Source organism: Cajanus cajan, chromosome 5, assembly GCF_000230855.2.
Source record: "Cajanus cajan strain Asha chromosome 5, NIPB_CcT2T_4, whole genome shotgun sequence".
NCBI lineage: Eukaryota > Viridiplantae > Streptophyta > Magnoliopsida > Fabales > Fabaceae > Cajanus > Cajanus cajan.
In genome coordinates, this window is record NC_138521.1 from 8,107,278 (window position 1) to 8,125,426 (window position 18,149).

Genomic DNA, 18,149 nt, shown 5'->3' on the forward strand with positions numbered 1-18,149 from the left:
GAGAAAATAATATATATACAAAAATAGTTATTTTAGCATAGGGTAATCCCTAAAACTAAAACTCACTAATTGTGATTGGATATACAACATTACCTCCCCCCTCCCTTAAAGTGGTGTGTAAGGATTATGAATGTCCATTTTGCCAAGTAAAGTTTGAAATTGATGTTATCCAAATGCCTTGGTAAAGAGATTTGTCAATTGTGCGTGCATAGAGACATAAGATGGTTGAAGATTACATTAAACTACCTCATTAAAAATAAAATGACAATCTACTTAAAATTTGATTTTTCGCAACGTGTAAGACTGCTTGATTGTCACAATTAAGACTGCATGAGACATTCATGTATGATGCCAAGATCAAACAGTAAACTCTTAAGCCACTTAAGTTCACATGGGGTAGTAGCCATAAAAAGGAAGAAGAATGAGAGATAGTGTGTTGCTTCTGGATTTTTCATGAGATAGGGGAATGACCCAAGAATACAAACTAGCTAGTGAGTGAGCATTGAGCTATGAAGCACCAACATGGCTAGCAATAATAGTGTTGAGGTGTCCAACTCGCCTATGATACCAATACACCTTAAATGGCTAGACATATTTATGGACACAATTTACCTTCTTGATTTTATTGATCTTCTTAATATTAAAATAGAATCATAATAAATAAATTTTGTATTTTTCCTTTTTTAGGTTTTAACCAATTACACTAATAAATAAGTCACAACACATTTCTTTCTACAAGTCATTAGTTGTTACATTTGTCTTCATTGTCACTCTCCACATGTTTATTATTCATTTTTGTTAGTGATTTACCTTCATTAGTTTTCGTTAATCGTTATTTGCTCAAGTCTCATTTGTTCGTTATTGGTTTGTGTTGTTTGTCGCTTTGTTAGTTCACATTTTTGTCCCATCAAATCTTCATTGGTCTAAATATGACTTATTTCTTAATTAATTCTCTATCATTTTTTTTCTTCTCATTATTATTTGCACATTTTTCTTTCTTTCCATTTAGTTGATACTTTCATAATTTATAGGAGATTTATTTTAGTTTATTGATGTATTTTAAATTATAATTATATAATACTATAATAACAATATAGATATATAAAGTATATAAGTTATGATTTTTCATCTGTCCTATAATATTTTATCAGATGTCCCAAAGGTACGAAAGTAACATTTTATAAATATATTATAAGTATAAGTATACAATAATAAAATAAATGTACAATAATAAGTTTTATAATAAATATTTTTTATTAGTAGTTATATAATGTATTATAATTACATAACTTTTTATTTTATTATTTTGGTTTAAATTTATATTTCTTTATTTTTATATATTAGTTATTATTTTTTTTCATTTTGTGATATTGAACCTGTGTAACTTAACATGGAAGGAGTTGTCATTGATGATGAAGATATGTTCAAGCTAATTGTTGACAAATAATCATATTGAAAGTTGTTGATGAAAAACCATTTATATGGCAAGGAATTTCCAAGAATTGCTTGTGTTTTGCAAAGGAAATTTAATACTTCTAGGGTTCAAATGTAGATTTGGCAAGAAATGTGAATTCGAGAAAGTCCACATCAGAATATTTGGTTACTTTTGTAGGAAAAGCTACGACATAAAAGTGACAATTACAAAAGTGCATTGCTTTAAGCGCCACATAAGTTGATTTTATTACAATTATTGAGGATTATAAGGAGATTTTGTGGATGAAAAAGTTCCTACAATAGCTAGTGTTAGAATCAAGAAAGTTATATTCTTTATTGCGACAATCAAAGCGTGACTCATCTCAATAAAAACTTGACTTTTCATACAAGGTTGAAACACATCGACATAAGATATCACTATATACGTGATGTGTGATGTGTTATAAAGTAAACTACTGTAGGTTGAGAAAATATACACAAAAGACAACATTGTACATATGATGACAAAAACTCTAATAAAAGAAAATTTAGAAATTTGTAAAGAAATTGCGGGTTTATCACTAACCTCAAACTAAACCAAGGATACCTTCCTTTGGCTAGAAGGGGAGAAATGTGGGGTCCAATCAAATGAGTGGGTTCCACCAAATGCAAATGAACATGTACGAAAATTATCATCCAATGATAGTGTGAAAACATAAACATATTGCAAGTTTCATTCGGTGCCTTAAATGCAACAATGAAAAATGCATTTTGCAGTAATACCAATGTGAAAATGTGGTAAAAAGTTTGATTTTCTTCATCCTCCAATTGCACCATTTATTGCTCAAGAGTGCCAACCTCTCCTATAAATAGAAGAGAAGAGAAGCAATGAAACATCAAAAAGAAACACTTCCTCGCTTAGAGAGAAAGAGAGTGAGAGAAAAATAGATAGAACTTCTTAGAGAATTTCTTTCAGAGAGAAAAATTAATGAACTAATTTGTACACAAATTAAAGATACATTGTTGTTATATTTTGTATCCACATCATTATTATAGTGGAAGTTTAAAAGATCTACAGGACCACATGATTTTTTCTTACTCACATTGAGAAAAAATTTTACACAAAATATTTGATGTTAATATATTAAGTTTTAGCATATTATCTATTTTGAGTTTAATAGGAGAAAAATTATGATAACATTTTTCAACAATTAATACTCTTCACGATTTGTAAACAAAGAAGTTGTGGCCAAACACAGTGCACGTTTTTTCCGTTGAAGAAAAAGAGGCCATCTTTTCATTTCATATAAACAGATGTCCAACAACATTCCTTTTGTCCTTTTATATTCGTTTCATTTGATAATTTTATCTCTGAAAGTGATTGGCTTTATCTTATTCAAATTAAATCAACAATGTTTCAAAATATCATATCATATCTAAATGTAAATTAATTTCCATAAAATTAGTTCTATAAAAAAAAATCTCTTAAAATTAATTTTATCAAAATAAGTTATACCACATCTTAAAATAAACTAACACTATAATACAACATATATGTATCATTTAAAGTTGGCCAAAAATGTTCTTCCCCATCATCAGGGAAGAATTTATTTTTTCAATTTATGCATTGTTTGTTTATCTTTTAAAAGTCCAAATCCATTTGAGTTCCATTCGAAAGAGTGAAAACGTAAAACAAACGCATACTTGATACTAGTATTTTTTTTTTATTGGACACATACTTGATCTTTAATAATTTATTTTATAATTTATTCCCTATGACTGTTATAATTTTTTAACACTGCAAGACAATAAACCTTTTCCCGACCTTTTTGATTCAAGTGGAGTATATGAATCATATAAAAAGTTTCCAAATTAAAACACTGAACCTAAAGATGAAAAATTAAATCATGAAATCCGGGCCGGGTCTGGGCCTTATTATAGGTGCAACCGCCCATGTTCATGGTTAAGAGGTTCAAATTTTTTTTTTACATTATATAAGTATGTTATAATTTTTAATTATTTTTAAAATAAATTAAAATTATTACATCTTTTATATATAATATATATATATATATATATATATATATATAATCCATGTATGATAACCAAAGTACATGGATCCCAGCAGATCTTTAATTCTTTTCAAGCTTTTTACTATCATGGATACATTCATGGCAGTACAAATTCGGAAAAGCTCAACATCCATTACAACCTCCTCCATTGCAAAGAAATTCTTATGTCAAATGGTGGAATCTATTTGATGCAAGTAAGGCAAACTCACAAGAAGTGAAAAATTGGTTTGTCTCTAATACAAAGTATTTAAAAGTGGCTGACCAAGAAACATCATTGTTTCTCAATCAAAAGGCAAGAATCACAGCGTCATTGGCGTCTGCAAAAACAAAAGAAAGTTTTGCCAAGAACCTTGAAGAAATCTTGGCTCTACTAAAAAATGAAGGTGAAACTTCAAAATCCTCCTTACCCAGTTCATCAGAGTCTACAACTTCTCTAGATGAATTTTATCAAAATTAAGATGACTGCTTTGGTATAAACCTAGCAGAAATATGATAATTATCAATTCGTTTAAAATTAATCATGATAATTTTATTTAATGGTGGACATATTCACATTACATATTATGAATACCCCGCATCGTATATCATCGTGGCTATCTACAAATATCATTCCAACCCAGCAATGTATGTAGATATCTACCCGATTTGAAGAGATCAACAGTTCCAGTCAACATACCGACACTGTAGCTCACTTATGAACAGTTCAGGTCAAGTTACTTGTTCTGTAGAAACAGTAATTTTTTAATCTTTAAAAGGAGGCCTCGACCTTATAATGCTTGATCGCTACAGAATCTGTATCAACCAGGATAAACTCATAGAACTTTCTTCTTTTGTTGAGGGCTAGAGGTTTAATATGAAAACCCTCAGGAAAAATTTTTTGTGAAATTTTGTTTGGGTTTTTATCCCAAAATTCAGACTCCATTTGAGTGATAACCCAGAATTTATTCTTGGGAATGTAATGAGATTGAGCTTTTTGAGATTTGGTTTGGATTGCAATTTGACTTTGGGAGGTGGATTGGATCTGTTTCTCTGGAGTTTTTCCAATAAGGAGATCCAAAGCTTTTGATTCTTTTTCATCTTATTCCTCTGACATGATGTCAGCCCAAGTCTTATTTGGGATTGAAGTAAGACTTTGGTTTTGAAGACCCATGAGGGTTGAGATTGAAATTGATATGGCATAGTCAAGCTTGGTTTGTTTTTGTGGTTGATTGGTTTGCTGAGTAGATGACTCGGCAATTTGGTTTGGCTGAGTCAGTGACTCTAAAAGCTTGAGAACTGGTTGATTGGTATGCTGAGTAGATGACTCGGCAACTTGGTTTTGTTGAGTCAGTGACTCTAAAAGTTTGAGAACCGGAGATGATGGTTCCATAGGTTGTTCCTTCCTGGGAGAAGTTGCCTGTTTTCCTCTACCTTGACCTTTGGCTGAGGCTAAAATTGCCTTTTTAGGCATTTGTTGTACTCTATAAATATTCACGAGTTAGATAGTCAGGTAGAGAGTTAGAAGTGCCTTTGAGATACTCAATGTCAAAGTCAAAAACACTTAAAATTGCTTGCCATCTGGCAAAAATTTGTTTTGATGCAAGGTTTTTGACATCCTTTTGCAAAATTTCTCTGGCTGATTTGCAATCAACCCTAATTAAAAACTTTTGATTTAAAAGATCGGATTGAAATTTTGAAACACAAAGCACAATGGCTAAAACTTCTTTTTTAACAGTTGAATAATTCTGCTGTGCAGGGTTCCAATGTTTAGAAGTATATGCAACAATATGCTCTTTTTCTCCTAATTTTTGTTTGAGGATTCCCCCATAACCTAGGTCAGATGCATCTGTTTCAACGATCTTAAAGGATTGAGGGATTGGTAAAGAAAGACAAGGAAGGTTTTTGACCAATTGTTTGACATGTTTGACTGAAGTAGTATGATCGTTGTTCCAAGAAGGAGGATTTTTCTTTAAACGATCATGCAGAGGTTTGATAATATTATTTAAATTGGGAATGAAATCTCCCACATAATTCAAACACCCTAAGAATCTCTGGAGTTGAGTTCTATCAGTAATTTTGTCAGGGAATTTATCAGCAAATTCTATGGATCTACTAATAGGAGTAATTTTTCCCTGATGGATATCCATAATATTCAGCAGGATGATGAAATCTCATCATCTGATAGCAGTGAAACCCCAACCATAAATGTTCTGACAAAAGAACAAGATCTTTTGTTTGAAGCAATCAGTTCCATTCCTGACCTAGAAGAAAAAAGAATTTTTCTGAATAAACTCAAACAAACTTTAGAGTCAAAACCCAGAAATTCTGTTGTAACTAATAAGTATGACTTAAATCCTATCCTCAAGAAGTTAGAAAAAACTTCTACCAAACCTGCTACTATCCAAGATCTCCAAGCTGAGATTCACAATCTTAAAAGGGAAATTAAGAGTATTAAGGAACAACAGGTTCTTCATCAAAATATTCTTTCCCAATTACATGATGATTCTGACCAAGAAAAACCTCCTTCTGAATAGAATTTAGAACATAATGAAGTTGATTGGAGTGATTTCTTAGGTCTCATAAACCGGTTAACCATTCAAAAATTCTTCATCAATATCAAGATTGTTGTTGAAGATTTTGTCTTAGAAACCACAACTCTTTTTGATACTGGAGCAGACTCCAATTGTATCCTAAAAGGGCTCATTCCAACCAAATATTTTGAAAAAACATCTGAAAAGCTTAGTACTGCTAATGGATCTAAATTACAAATTAGATACAAGCTTTCCAAAGCCACAATAGAAAACCAAGGACAACAAATAGAAACCTCTTTTTTATTGGTCAATGACCTTAGGAACGAGGTTATTCTGGGAACTCCTTTCATTAGGGCATTATTTCCCTTAGAAATTACTGATGAAGGTATAACTTCTCACAAAGATAATAAATCTATTATCTTTAGATTTATTAAAAAAACCCATCAGTAAAACTATCAACCTAATAGAACAAAAATCCAACCAGATCAACTATCTGAAGGAAGAAATTTCCTTTAAAAATATTGAGCACCAGCTTGAGCAAACCCATATCCAGAACAAAATCAAAGATCTTTTGCTTACAATCCAAAACTCTGTTTGTTCTGACCTTCCTCATGCTTTTTGGGATAGAAAACAACATGTTGTTAGTCTCCCGTATGAAAAAGATTTCAAGGAAAGTCAAATCCCAACCAAGGCCAGACCTATTCAGATGAATGAGCAATTACTCCAATATTGTCAACAGGAGATCAAGGATCTCTTAAACAAAAACCTCATCAGACCAAGTAAAAGCCCTTGGTCCTGTGCAGCTTTTTATGTCAATAAACAAGCTGAGATTGAACGAGGAACTCCTAGACTAGTCATAAACTACAAACCTCTCAACCAAGCTCTTCAATGGATTAGGTATCCTATTCCAAACAAAAAAGATCTTCTCAACCGTCTTCATTCAGCCAAAATCTTTTCAAAATTTGACATAAAATCTGGATATTGGCAAATTCAGATACAATAAAAGGAGAGGTACAAGACCACCTTCACTGTTCCCTTTGGACAGTATGAATGGAATGTTATGCCATTCGGATTAAAAAATGCTCCTTCAGAATTTCAAAAAATTATGAATGACATTTTTAATCCTTATACAAGTTTTGCCATTGTCTATATTGATGATGTCTTAATCTTTTCCCAATCCATTGATCAACATTTCAAACATGTAAACATATTTGTCCGTACTATTAAGCAAAATGGCTTAGCAGTATCAAGCTTAAAAATTAGTCTTTTCCCCTTTAGGGTTTAGGGTTTAGGGTTTAGGGTTTATATATATATATATATATATATATATATATATATATATTTAAATATAAAGTGATATGATTATAACGTTGCATTATTTTTATCATTTTTTTATGTATTATATTTATAAAATAATAAAATGTGTTTGTGGTACTTATGAAAATTTTAAAGTTTAATTTTAATCTTTATTTTTTTTCTTTTGAATTTTATTTAGATCCTTCTAATTTGAATATTACTACTTTTAGTCCTAAAAGTTATGTATATTATAAATGTAAACTTAATGAAAAATGTAGAATAGTTTTTTGAGATTTGTTAACATTGTTATTTTTTTTATACAATTAAAATGTCTTTTTTAATTAAAGGTTTAATACACCTTTTGTCTACGAACCTTTTAAAATTTTTGAATTAAATTTATAGACTAATTTGTTTTTTTTAATTGGATCCTTCATCTTTTTAATTTTTTGTACTTTAGTTTATAGGGTTAGAGATTTGTTCATAATTTGTGAAATATGACATATTTATTACATCTTCATAAAATCATACCTATACAGTCATATCGAATTATTATTTCATGTATCATCGAACATGTTTAGGGTTTAGGGTTTAGGAACCCTAAACATGTCTAGAAACTTTTAATATTATCCATAAAATTTTTCATAATTTTCTTAATCATAAGAATTCTAGAATTGTAGAAAATTTTATAGGTAGAGACTAAAACTTAATAACGTGAATGATGACATTGAATAGTAATCTAATATAGTTAGGGGGTGATAAAACGAGTCACGACCTGGTATTCTGTAAAAAATTGGCAGGCTAGACTAGGTACTTGCTTAGCTTGCCATTTCGTCCGGTCAAATGGCAGACCAATCCAACTTTATATATATATATTTATTTATTATTTTTAACATAAGTTTAATTAAGTCACTTCAAATTTATTTTGTGTATAATTTATGATTTCTTATGAAACAAATCTATTGCACATCTAATTTATTTTATTATGTGTAATTTGATATTTGTTATGCAATAAATATGTTACATCAATTATGAATATTATGATAATTACATATATATTTTGTTATGCAACAAATTTGAGATTTATTTTGTAAAAAATCAAATCAAATAAGTTATATAATTTGATATATTTTTTATTATTATTTAGGTACATTGATTTATGTAGCTCCTTTAGATATTGGGAAAAAAATATGTTGGAAAAGCAACTCAAAATAAATATGCAATTTTTTTCCTTGTTTTCCGTTGTTATTTTTGACAGGTTGGTCTGTCGATCCATCAACCTATTCTTAGACACGGTGTACTAAGGTGACTAACTCATTTTTGTTTGGTGGGCTAGCTTGACCTAATCCCTTTATGGCGGGTCAACGATGGATTGGGCCTAAACGGGTTAGGATGATCCGTTTTGTCATCCCTAAATATAGTTATCCGAGTATGGAGATATAAAATTTATTATATATAAGTTAACAGATTATAAATAAATCTATAATCACATAAACTAAATAGCAATAATATAAGATAATGAAGTATCTAATTATAATTTTTTAATTTTAAAATCTAATTAAGAATTCTAAAAAAAAAGGTAAAAAATTATTAAATTTTAATTAAATAGCGGTGAGTGGGATCCTATTCTAATTTAATCATTGAATCATGATTAAAATTTAAAAGTAATATTTTATTTTTAAATGAACTAGAAAAATTCTTTGTAGTACCAATAAATAAGCATAGATTTGATGAAACTAAATATATAATAATAACAAACACGATTGTTATTTTATTTTTATTTTATTTTATTGCGTAAATACTATGATCGTTGCTAAATTGTTTTATATTACTTTTTATTTAATTTTTAACCAATCACAATAAATATCTATTTTTGTGCATAGTTCATACCTGTTGATCTTTTGACACGTGTACCAATATCAACTTATAATCAGTAATGAGTATGAGTCATCTCCACGAGGTCTTAACAAATATTAATTCAATCTCACACTTAAATTAATTAAGTAAAAAATTACTATCCACAATTCTATTAAGATAAGGCAATAATTTTGAGATGTAATTTGGAATTCAAAGCTAAAGATAAGATACAAAAAGTATTAAAGTCGGATTTACTTCAATTAATTTAGACTGTTGAGATCAAACTTCACCAATCAAGATTTAATATACTCCTTAATCTAATATTCACTCTTAGCTCATATATATTCCATCAATGGAATTGACTTAAATATCTAAACACTAATTTCTCGATATTTAGTTTTAAGCATCTTCATAGATCATTAATTCCTTGCATAACTAATGAAGAAAACTTGCATTAAGTTCAACAATTTATAAGTCCAATGAGTTGAACCCTATTCCTAACAATCTAATTCATTGCTGATTCAATTCAATTCTTGATCCAAGGACTATTTTTCCATCAATCCAATATCATAATTCATGTCACAAACAATCAAGATGAGAGAATCATTAAGAGTAAAAGAAAATCACTAATGGAAGTTGTTCTTATCGGAGATCTGCTGTAGAGATGATCCGTCAAGTAAGATCGTTGAGCCTCCTTCGCTGGTACGTTGGTGTTCCAAGATGGGGGTGGTACTTGCAAAAGAGACTCTGATGCTAAAGTTAGGGTTTGTATGAGTGTGTCTCGTATAAGTAATGCACGTACCTTAGTGTGAATTAGGGTTGCGTTGGGCCTTGGGCCTGAGATCAGTTGTGATCTAATTAGATAGCGGATCTCGTCTGGGCCGAGATCTCCTAAGATCAGTTATGATCTGGTTAAGTGAAGAGCTGACGTCATATAGCGCGTATCCAAGGTCGTCATGTGCTGTGATGCCGAGCTGGGAGCTCGGCTTTGCGGTACGGATAATACACTAGCCCCCTGAGCTCCGAAGACCGTGGGTCGAGGAGTTAAGACCGAGCTCGTCAAGTGGCTGTGACCCTTCGCGTACGCATGTTTACCGAGGTGCCATGTGTCATGACTGGTCATTTCCCGAGAACGTGCAAGTGACGCGTTAATGGGGGTGACGGTTATGTAATGATGATTCGCGTTTGTCGTGATGGTTTTCAATTAATGTGTCGTCAGACGTGTCCCTGGGCTGACACGTGGCGTGACCGTTTTGAATTTGGGAGAACCCCTTTTCTCTCCGTCGCGCCTATTCCCCTTTCACTTTACTCTTTTTTCGCTCTTTTAGCTTCTTGCGCACGCTGTTTCTCCCGTTTTCGCTTGTCCTCCGTCTCCATTTTCTCTGTTTTCGCCGTCGTTTCTGGTAACCCAGTCATTGTTAGGGTTGTTTTCTGAGGAAGAGTACCAGGTACTTCCTTTCTACAATTTTCTTTTTCCTTCTTTCCCAATCTTCTTCGAGTCTTTCTTGTTTTTTCCATGGCTGGAGGGAGTGGTGTTGGTTCCTCCGCGCCTGCCAAGGGTAAGGGCAAGGCGCGGGGCAAGGCGGCGGCTACCGGAACGGCCACCGCCGGGAAAAAGAAGGAGGTGGCGCCTCCAACGGACCTCGTTCCAGGCATTCCTGGGTACGAATGGGTTCGGCGCGAGATGGCGGAGGCCCAAAGTGTTTTCCGGTCTTTTCTTGAAGTTAATGCGATCTTGAGATCGTACAGGGTTTGTGACCCTTCCATTTCTTGGATGATCTGGCTTGAACCTTGTCAGGCCGGTGAGGGCGTGTATATGGGGAAGTCTACTGACCCTCCCCATTTCTACGTTTACCAATGCTTCTTTAGGGATTTGGGAGTTTGCCTTCCCTTCACACAATTTGAGTGTGACTTTTTGAATTTTGTCAACTCGACTCCTTGCCAGTTGCACCCCAACAGTTGGGGTTTCTTGAGGGCTTTCCAAGTCCTGTGTTCGATCTTAGGAATAGGGGTGTCTCTTCCTGTCTTTCTTCATTTCTATCAACTGAAAATAGGCGTTCCGCCGTATGGCGTGTTGTCCTTGAGTGGGAGTAGGGATGGGGGTTTATTTACTCTCTACTCCCAGTCATACAAAAATTACAAACAAGAGTTCTTCCGGGTCGCCCTTGTGGATGTCGATCCCTTGGAGGATGAGGCGTTTTATTTCGGCGATTTGCCGAGGTTCCCTTTCTACTGGTGCCCCAAACCGTCTAGGTTTCATGGGGTAGGCCAAGTGAAATTAACGGCTGCGGAGACGGCCGCCATTGAGGACCTTGTTGCGCTTCCTCGCCCGCTGGATTGCAAGCTCGTCTTGTCGCTTGCGAATTTGGCGTACAAGGAGCGGGGCCTGGAGAGTGAGTATTTCGTTTTCTTTAGATTGCTAGGGTTTGCGGAACCTTCTTTTGCTGATGTGGTTTGCTTTTTGTGTTTGCAGGCATAATGGGCAAAAGTAAGTAGCGTGAGCTGAAGCACCGCTATAACATTGCCGAGCTCGAGGTCCCTGAGCCTCAAGAGGAGGATATTTCCCCCCTGAAGGTCAACCGAAAAAGAAAGAAGGGCGAGAAAGAGGTCGGGGGGACCTCCACCCCTCGCGGAGTGGAGGAGGTGACCTCCAAGGCTGCAGATGCTGATGCAGTCGATCTCACTGGGAGCCCTCCGCCTGGGGAGGCTCCCCAAATGGCCGCTGCGGCGGCTACTAAGCAAGTTGCTCCTTCTGCCGAGGTAAGTGTCTTTTCTCCTTGGACTTTTCTTCTATGTTGGTTTTGTTTTTGTTTATTGAGGCACTATCGCTCTTCGCAGGCAGGGATAGTTGTCGAGGCGGAGGCCCCGGTTGCTGAGCAGGTCGCCTAGGCCGCCGTGGTGAGTGCCTCGCTCTTTGTTTTTTCCTCTATCTTGTATGTTGTTCTTTTTTCTTTCTTTTTTGACATGGCATTGGTGTTTGCAGGCAGGGGACGCTACTGAGGTCCAGGTGCCTCTGAGGTTGGAGGTGCCAGACGTGGACCCCCCTGTTGCCGAGCAGGAGACGCCCGTTTCCGCTTCTGTTGAGGCTCGCGGTAAGGGGCCGGGTCTCGAGGTCCCTACAGCCACGCCTGCAACCTCAGCGGCGCTGTCAGGTTCATCGCAAGGGGCTTCTTGGAGCCAGTACATAGCTCACCGCTTCGGGAAGGGCCTCACCCAGGTGCGACTGGACCATGTGAGTGCTTCGGCCGACATGAACTCGCTGTGGAGCGCTGGGGTGACTACTGAGAAGTTCTTCCCTCAAGGTTCGCTTAACCTTGTGGCCGTGGATTCGTGCCCCACGGTGGGCGCCAAATGTTCTTACCGGAGATCTGTTGTAGAGATGATCCGCCAAGTAAGATCGTTGAGCCTCCTTCGCTGGTACGTTGGTGTTCCAAGATGGGGGTGGTACCTGCAAAAGAGACTCCGATGCTAAAGTTAGGGTTTGTATGAGTGTGTCTCGTATAAGTAATGCACGTACCTTAGTATGAATTAGGGTTGCGTTGGGCCTTGGGCTTGAGATCAGTTGTGATCTAATTAGATAGCGGATCTCATCTGGGCCGAGATCTCCTGAGATCAGTTATGATCTGGTTAAGTGACGAGCTGACGTCATATAGCACGTATCCAAGGTCGTCATGTGCTGTGATGCCGAGCTGGGAGCTCGGCTTTGCGGTACGGATAGTACAGAAGTAAATAGAGATAATCATAGATGTATTGATCAATAGAAATACATGAAGTTGATTGATTACTTTTGATTCCAACAAAAAAGAAAGTTAGTTACTTGTACTAAAAGTGACAACTCAAGATTATAAATTATTTCATCACTTGTTTTAGCTTTTGCTATTCAAGATCAAGAGCAATTGGTGTGAATTCCCTCCTAATGTCAAACTTCAATTCCAAAGAGAGAGTCCAAGAGTAGAGAGACTTTGAGAGTAACTTCCTTTCAATTAATCTAATTTTTTTTTCCTTTTGTAAAAGGAAAAATGTCCTATTTTTGTCAAAAATCATCTAGCCAAATATATAAGATTTTTTCATCCTGAAGTAATAATTTTGCCGAATCACATAATTTTACCTAGTCAAATTATGCTTGAGTCGAATTTTAGAGTTTATTGTCTCAATTTGGCTAGGACACAAAAACTTGGACGACCAATTTTTCATCATTTTATTTCTCCCTCCTATTTTTCCTTCAAAATAAGATCTTGTTGTACTTTTCTCTCAAATCTTGGTTTTTTCACTTGATATAAGCTACACTTAGCACAACAAATATGACTAAGATTAATTAGCTAAATAGTTATAAATATAAAAAATAACTTACTAATTATATTACTTACAAAAAATTAACTATTTTTTTAATATTTAAATTAAGAAAAAGGCTTGAAAAACAAATTAAATGTCTTCTTCTAAATAACCAATTCAAATAAATTGACATCTAACAATACCCAAAACATTTGTACTATTTAGGAGTCTTCAAATGAAATAATTCGATGACAAAAAGTTATTCTTCTTAATTATAAAAAAAGTTACATAATACTTAGAAACTAAAATAAGTCATGAAACACTAATTATAATTAGATAACGGATGTGATAGCATGATGGAGTGCAGTTATTGAGAGTGGTAGTAAGGCAACATGTGGAGGTGTTGTAAGAGACCATACAAGAGTTTTTGTTTGTGGTTTTGGAGTAAACCTTGGGAGATGTTCTGTTATTGAGGTTGAATTAAGAGATATTTTCATTGGCCTTAAATTGGGATGGTTTAGAAACTTCAGGAAGATAAGTCATAAGGGTGGATTCAGATTCACAAGTTGCTATTAAATTAATTTCAAGAGGTTGCTGCATGTTTCACCCGTACTACAATCTTATTAATAAAATTCATTCATTTCAAGGAAACATCACTTGAAATCATATTTTACATGAACCGAATTAATCAGTAGATGTGTTGGTCAAGCAAGTTGTTACAATTTTTTTTTCTCCAGATTTTGGAGATTCCTCCTTATTGTATTAATAATGTTCTAAGAGCTGATTTAGCTCATGTTTGTTTCCCTATGGGCTTCTATTCCTCTGGCTTGTATTTTTTCACCAAAAATAAAATAAAATGATGGAGAGCAAAGAAAGTTTTGAATGTGCACTAGAAGGGTATTTTTGGTAGCATCTAATTAGCAACTCGTGCTATGTTTCCTTTTGGTACATTAGCCCCACCCATGGGTCACCATCACAATTCACAACCATTCTGGTTCAACATGTTTACGATTGTCCATTTGCAAATTGCTTGTCCTCATGCTCAAGGGTTAAATTTGGAGGAAAATTGCTTGTCCTCATTCTCAAGGGGTTAAATTTGGAGGAAGTTTCGGATGGTTGGTTTAGGGTTAAATTATTAATATATTTATAATATATATGATTTGATCTATTTACATCTTTTTTAACTGGTATTTTACTTTTGTGTAATACATATTATATATTTATTATATATAATTAAAATTTAATCACTAAGATTAGTTTAGTAGTGGAAGTTAAAATAGAACCTACAAAATTTTAGGTTTAAATTTTAGTTTTGTCATTAAAATTTTGATGGGTCAAATATAACTACAATTTAAATTAATTAATTTTTATATATTAAATATAAATGACTATTTTGCATGAAATTATTTTAAGAGATTTTTTTTTAATTTTTTATCCAATTCAATTTTATATTTATTTATAAATTAAATTTAATATTTTAAAAATAAATTATCAATAGATAAAAATAATGTTGTGCTACAATATAACTTATTTATTTTAAATTTAAAAATATAATTTATATGTTTAAAAATATTTTTTTATACAAATTTTAAATATATATATATATACATATTTAAATATAATATTTATTTATATATAATTTATTATAAATTTTAGTTATATATAATAAATATTTAACATGTGAAATACAAAGACTAAAATACTAGTTATGTAAATAATATATTTAAATATATAAATTATATTTAAAATTTGAGTAAGTAGATATTTTTAAATATTATTACATTTTATATTTATAATAAATTATTTTATTTATTAATAATTTATTTTAAAAATATTAAAATTTAATTCCTAAATAATTATGATAAATAAAAATTGAATCAGATATAAAGTTAAAATAATCCCTAAAATTCCTCTTGTAACGACCCAGCTGGTCACTACACACCGCACATCACACTAGAAACACCACACAGAAAGGAACAAGTGTATACATATAGGGTCTAGAATATATACATATACAAGGTCCAAGTCTGGATAGAGTTAAAGTGTACAAAATACATCAAATGCTACTACACTAAGTAGCTAAATCAACAAAACATCAAAAGAAATCAGCAATATCTGCCATCTACAGTCTTGCTTCTAGCCACCAACTTATCCCTGCTCTGCTCCCATACATTGTATAATCATTGTAGTCCAAACACCATGGAAACAACAAAGGGTAAGCTAGTGATAAGAAAATCAACATACATATATAACAATATGAATGTAAACAACTACAACTATCAGCACATCAACCAACTTATACTACACCACAGCATTCGGCAATATCAGCACCGCAAAGCGGCAATATCAGCACTGCATAGCAGCAATAACAACACCACTCTAGTGGCTATAACAACACCGCATAGCGGCAATAACAGCACCGACTTAGCGGCTATAACAGCACCACAATAGTGGCTATAATAGCACCACAATAGTGGCTAATAATCAACATACAACTCAGCTAACACAACTCATAACACAGCACAGCAAATCAGCATACAACATAGCTAAGTAGTATTCAACACATCTTACTACTTACAACTCAGCTCAACATTCTATAGTACAACAATATTATAATTCAACATTAAAATCATCTATAGCAGCTCAGTTCAACACGACAATATACATCTATTACAGCTTAACATCATTATTCAGCATTATCATCTAGTCAGCACAGCATATTCATCAACCTCAGCTTAATTCGGCATAAGAAAACATCTATCAACAGTTTCAGCTTAAATCAACAACTATCAGTATATAAGTCATCATCATCCTACGTGCCCAGCGCTCTCATGGTCGCGCCCAGCGCGGCTCAACCACAGAGTACCAGGGGCCAGCGCGCCCGATGCAAGAGTGCTCGCACCCGGCGTGACCCAGCCAGAGAGCCTAAGGTTCTCATGCGCCTGGCGCAATATAAATTGGGCCCAGCGCATGCCCAAGTAGAGACTCTAAGGAGTCTCATGCGCTCGGTGTGCCCAAACTCGCGCCCAGCGTGGGGAAGGCAGAGACCTCCCAAGGTCTCGTGCCCGGCGCAATCTGAATTGCACCTAGCGCACCCATGGTAGAGACTCCCAAGGAGTCTCACGCCTAGCGCGGCAAAGGGGCGCGCCCAGCGCGAAGCCAGAAGAACCCAAAACATAGCACAGCTGATATCGCGCCCGGCGCGGTCCAAGTCACGCCCGACGAGGGCCAGCCAGAGACTCCCATTCCCAAGCTCGTCCGGTGCACACATCATTGCGCCCAGCGGGCTTCCCCAAAAGGGGTCTCCTGGTGGTCACGCGCCCGACGCGAAGAACTGCGCCCAGCGCGAGGCTTAGCAGCAACCCTCAATTTTCAAAAAATTTCACCAAATCCTGCAAAAACAGCCAGAAATCCAACATGCAATTCATCCAAAAGTCCACATTTTCATCAAACATCACGAAAAACACCTCATTTTCAATATGCAACCATCAATCATCAAAAACTCCAAATTTTTCATCAAAACCCCGAAACCCCGAAAGACTCCGAAAACAAATTTTCATCACACACAACCATTAATCTTCAAGAAATCATCCACACAATGAGTTTAAGAACTCATCTCCAACAGAATCGGCTAAGAAAACTAGCTTCCCTTACCTCGGTTCAATGGCTCCGAGCTCCGGGAAAGACAAAGAAAAAGGAGAAGAAATGAACTTGAACGGGAACGAGAAGAAGCTTGAGAAATCTGTCTATGGAGAAGAAGATCAGCTCACACCACTTGCACCTTCAGCCACCAAGCACACCACAAGTAAAAATGAGAGAAAAGAGAAGTGAAAGTAGAGTGTGTTGTGGGTGAGAGCGGAAGAAGGAAAAGGAAAAGAAAGGAGGGTCTCTCACCTCATAAAAAAATTAAAAATACTTTCACACAAGATAATAGTTCATGTTTTATCTAATAGAGTAAATTTTTATATAGACATAAAATTAACTAAAATACGAATAAATTATAATTGTGTCAAACATTGTTTATAGATAAAACAAACATATTTGACGTGTTTTAAAGTGAGATTACCACTAAACAAACATATTAATTGGTGCAGAGTTATTAATAGTACGACTTAGTTAATACTTTTAAGTTTGAGCACGAAATATACTTGATATATGTAAAATATAATTGAAATATATACTAACATCAACATAAAAGTAGATAAAAATAAAATTAGTCTTTCTTCTTGCCTTATTTTTTTCGCAAGATTTTGGAATGAGGAATATCCCCTCTTAAGCCTCTTTCTAAACTTTTGATAACTAAACGTATCGAATCGGACGTCATTATTATAAACAAGTGTTTTTGTTTTTTTTGAAACCTATTATAAACAAGTCTTAAAAATACACTTTCGTATTTAAATAAATCATCAAACACACGCAAACTTGAACTGGATGCTAAATCACTTGGTCAGAACAATTTTAATATTTATTTATTTATTTATAGCATTTTTTAAAACATCAACATCAAATATCTATCGATGCTAAATCACTTGGTCGTCTTCGTCTAAAACCGATGTATACATTGCCCACTTGAGCGTTGGCACCTAGCAAGTTCTCCAAACTCGATGTAGCCATAGTTTGCCTATTTTTGTTTTCATTCATAAAATGATTTTCTCTCATTTACTTATTTGAAATTTAAAAATTAAAAGAAAAAGATTTTAGAAATTAAAAGAAAAGGTTTTCACATTTACTC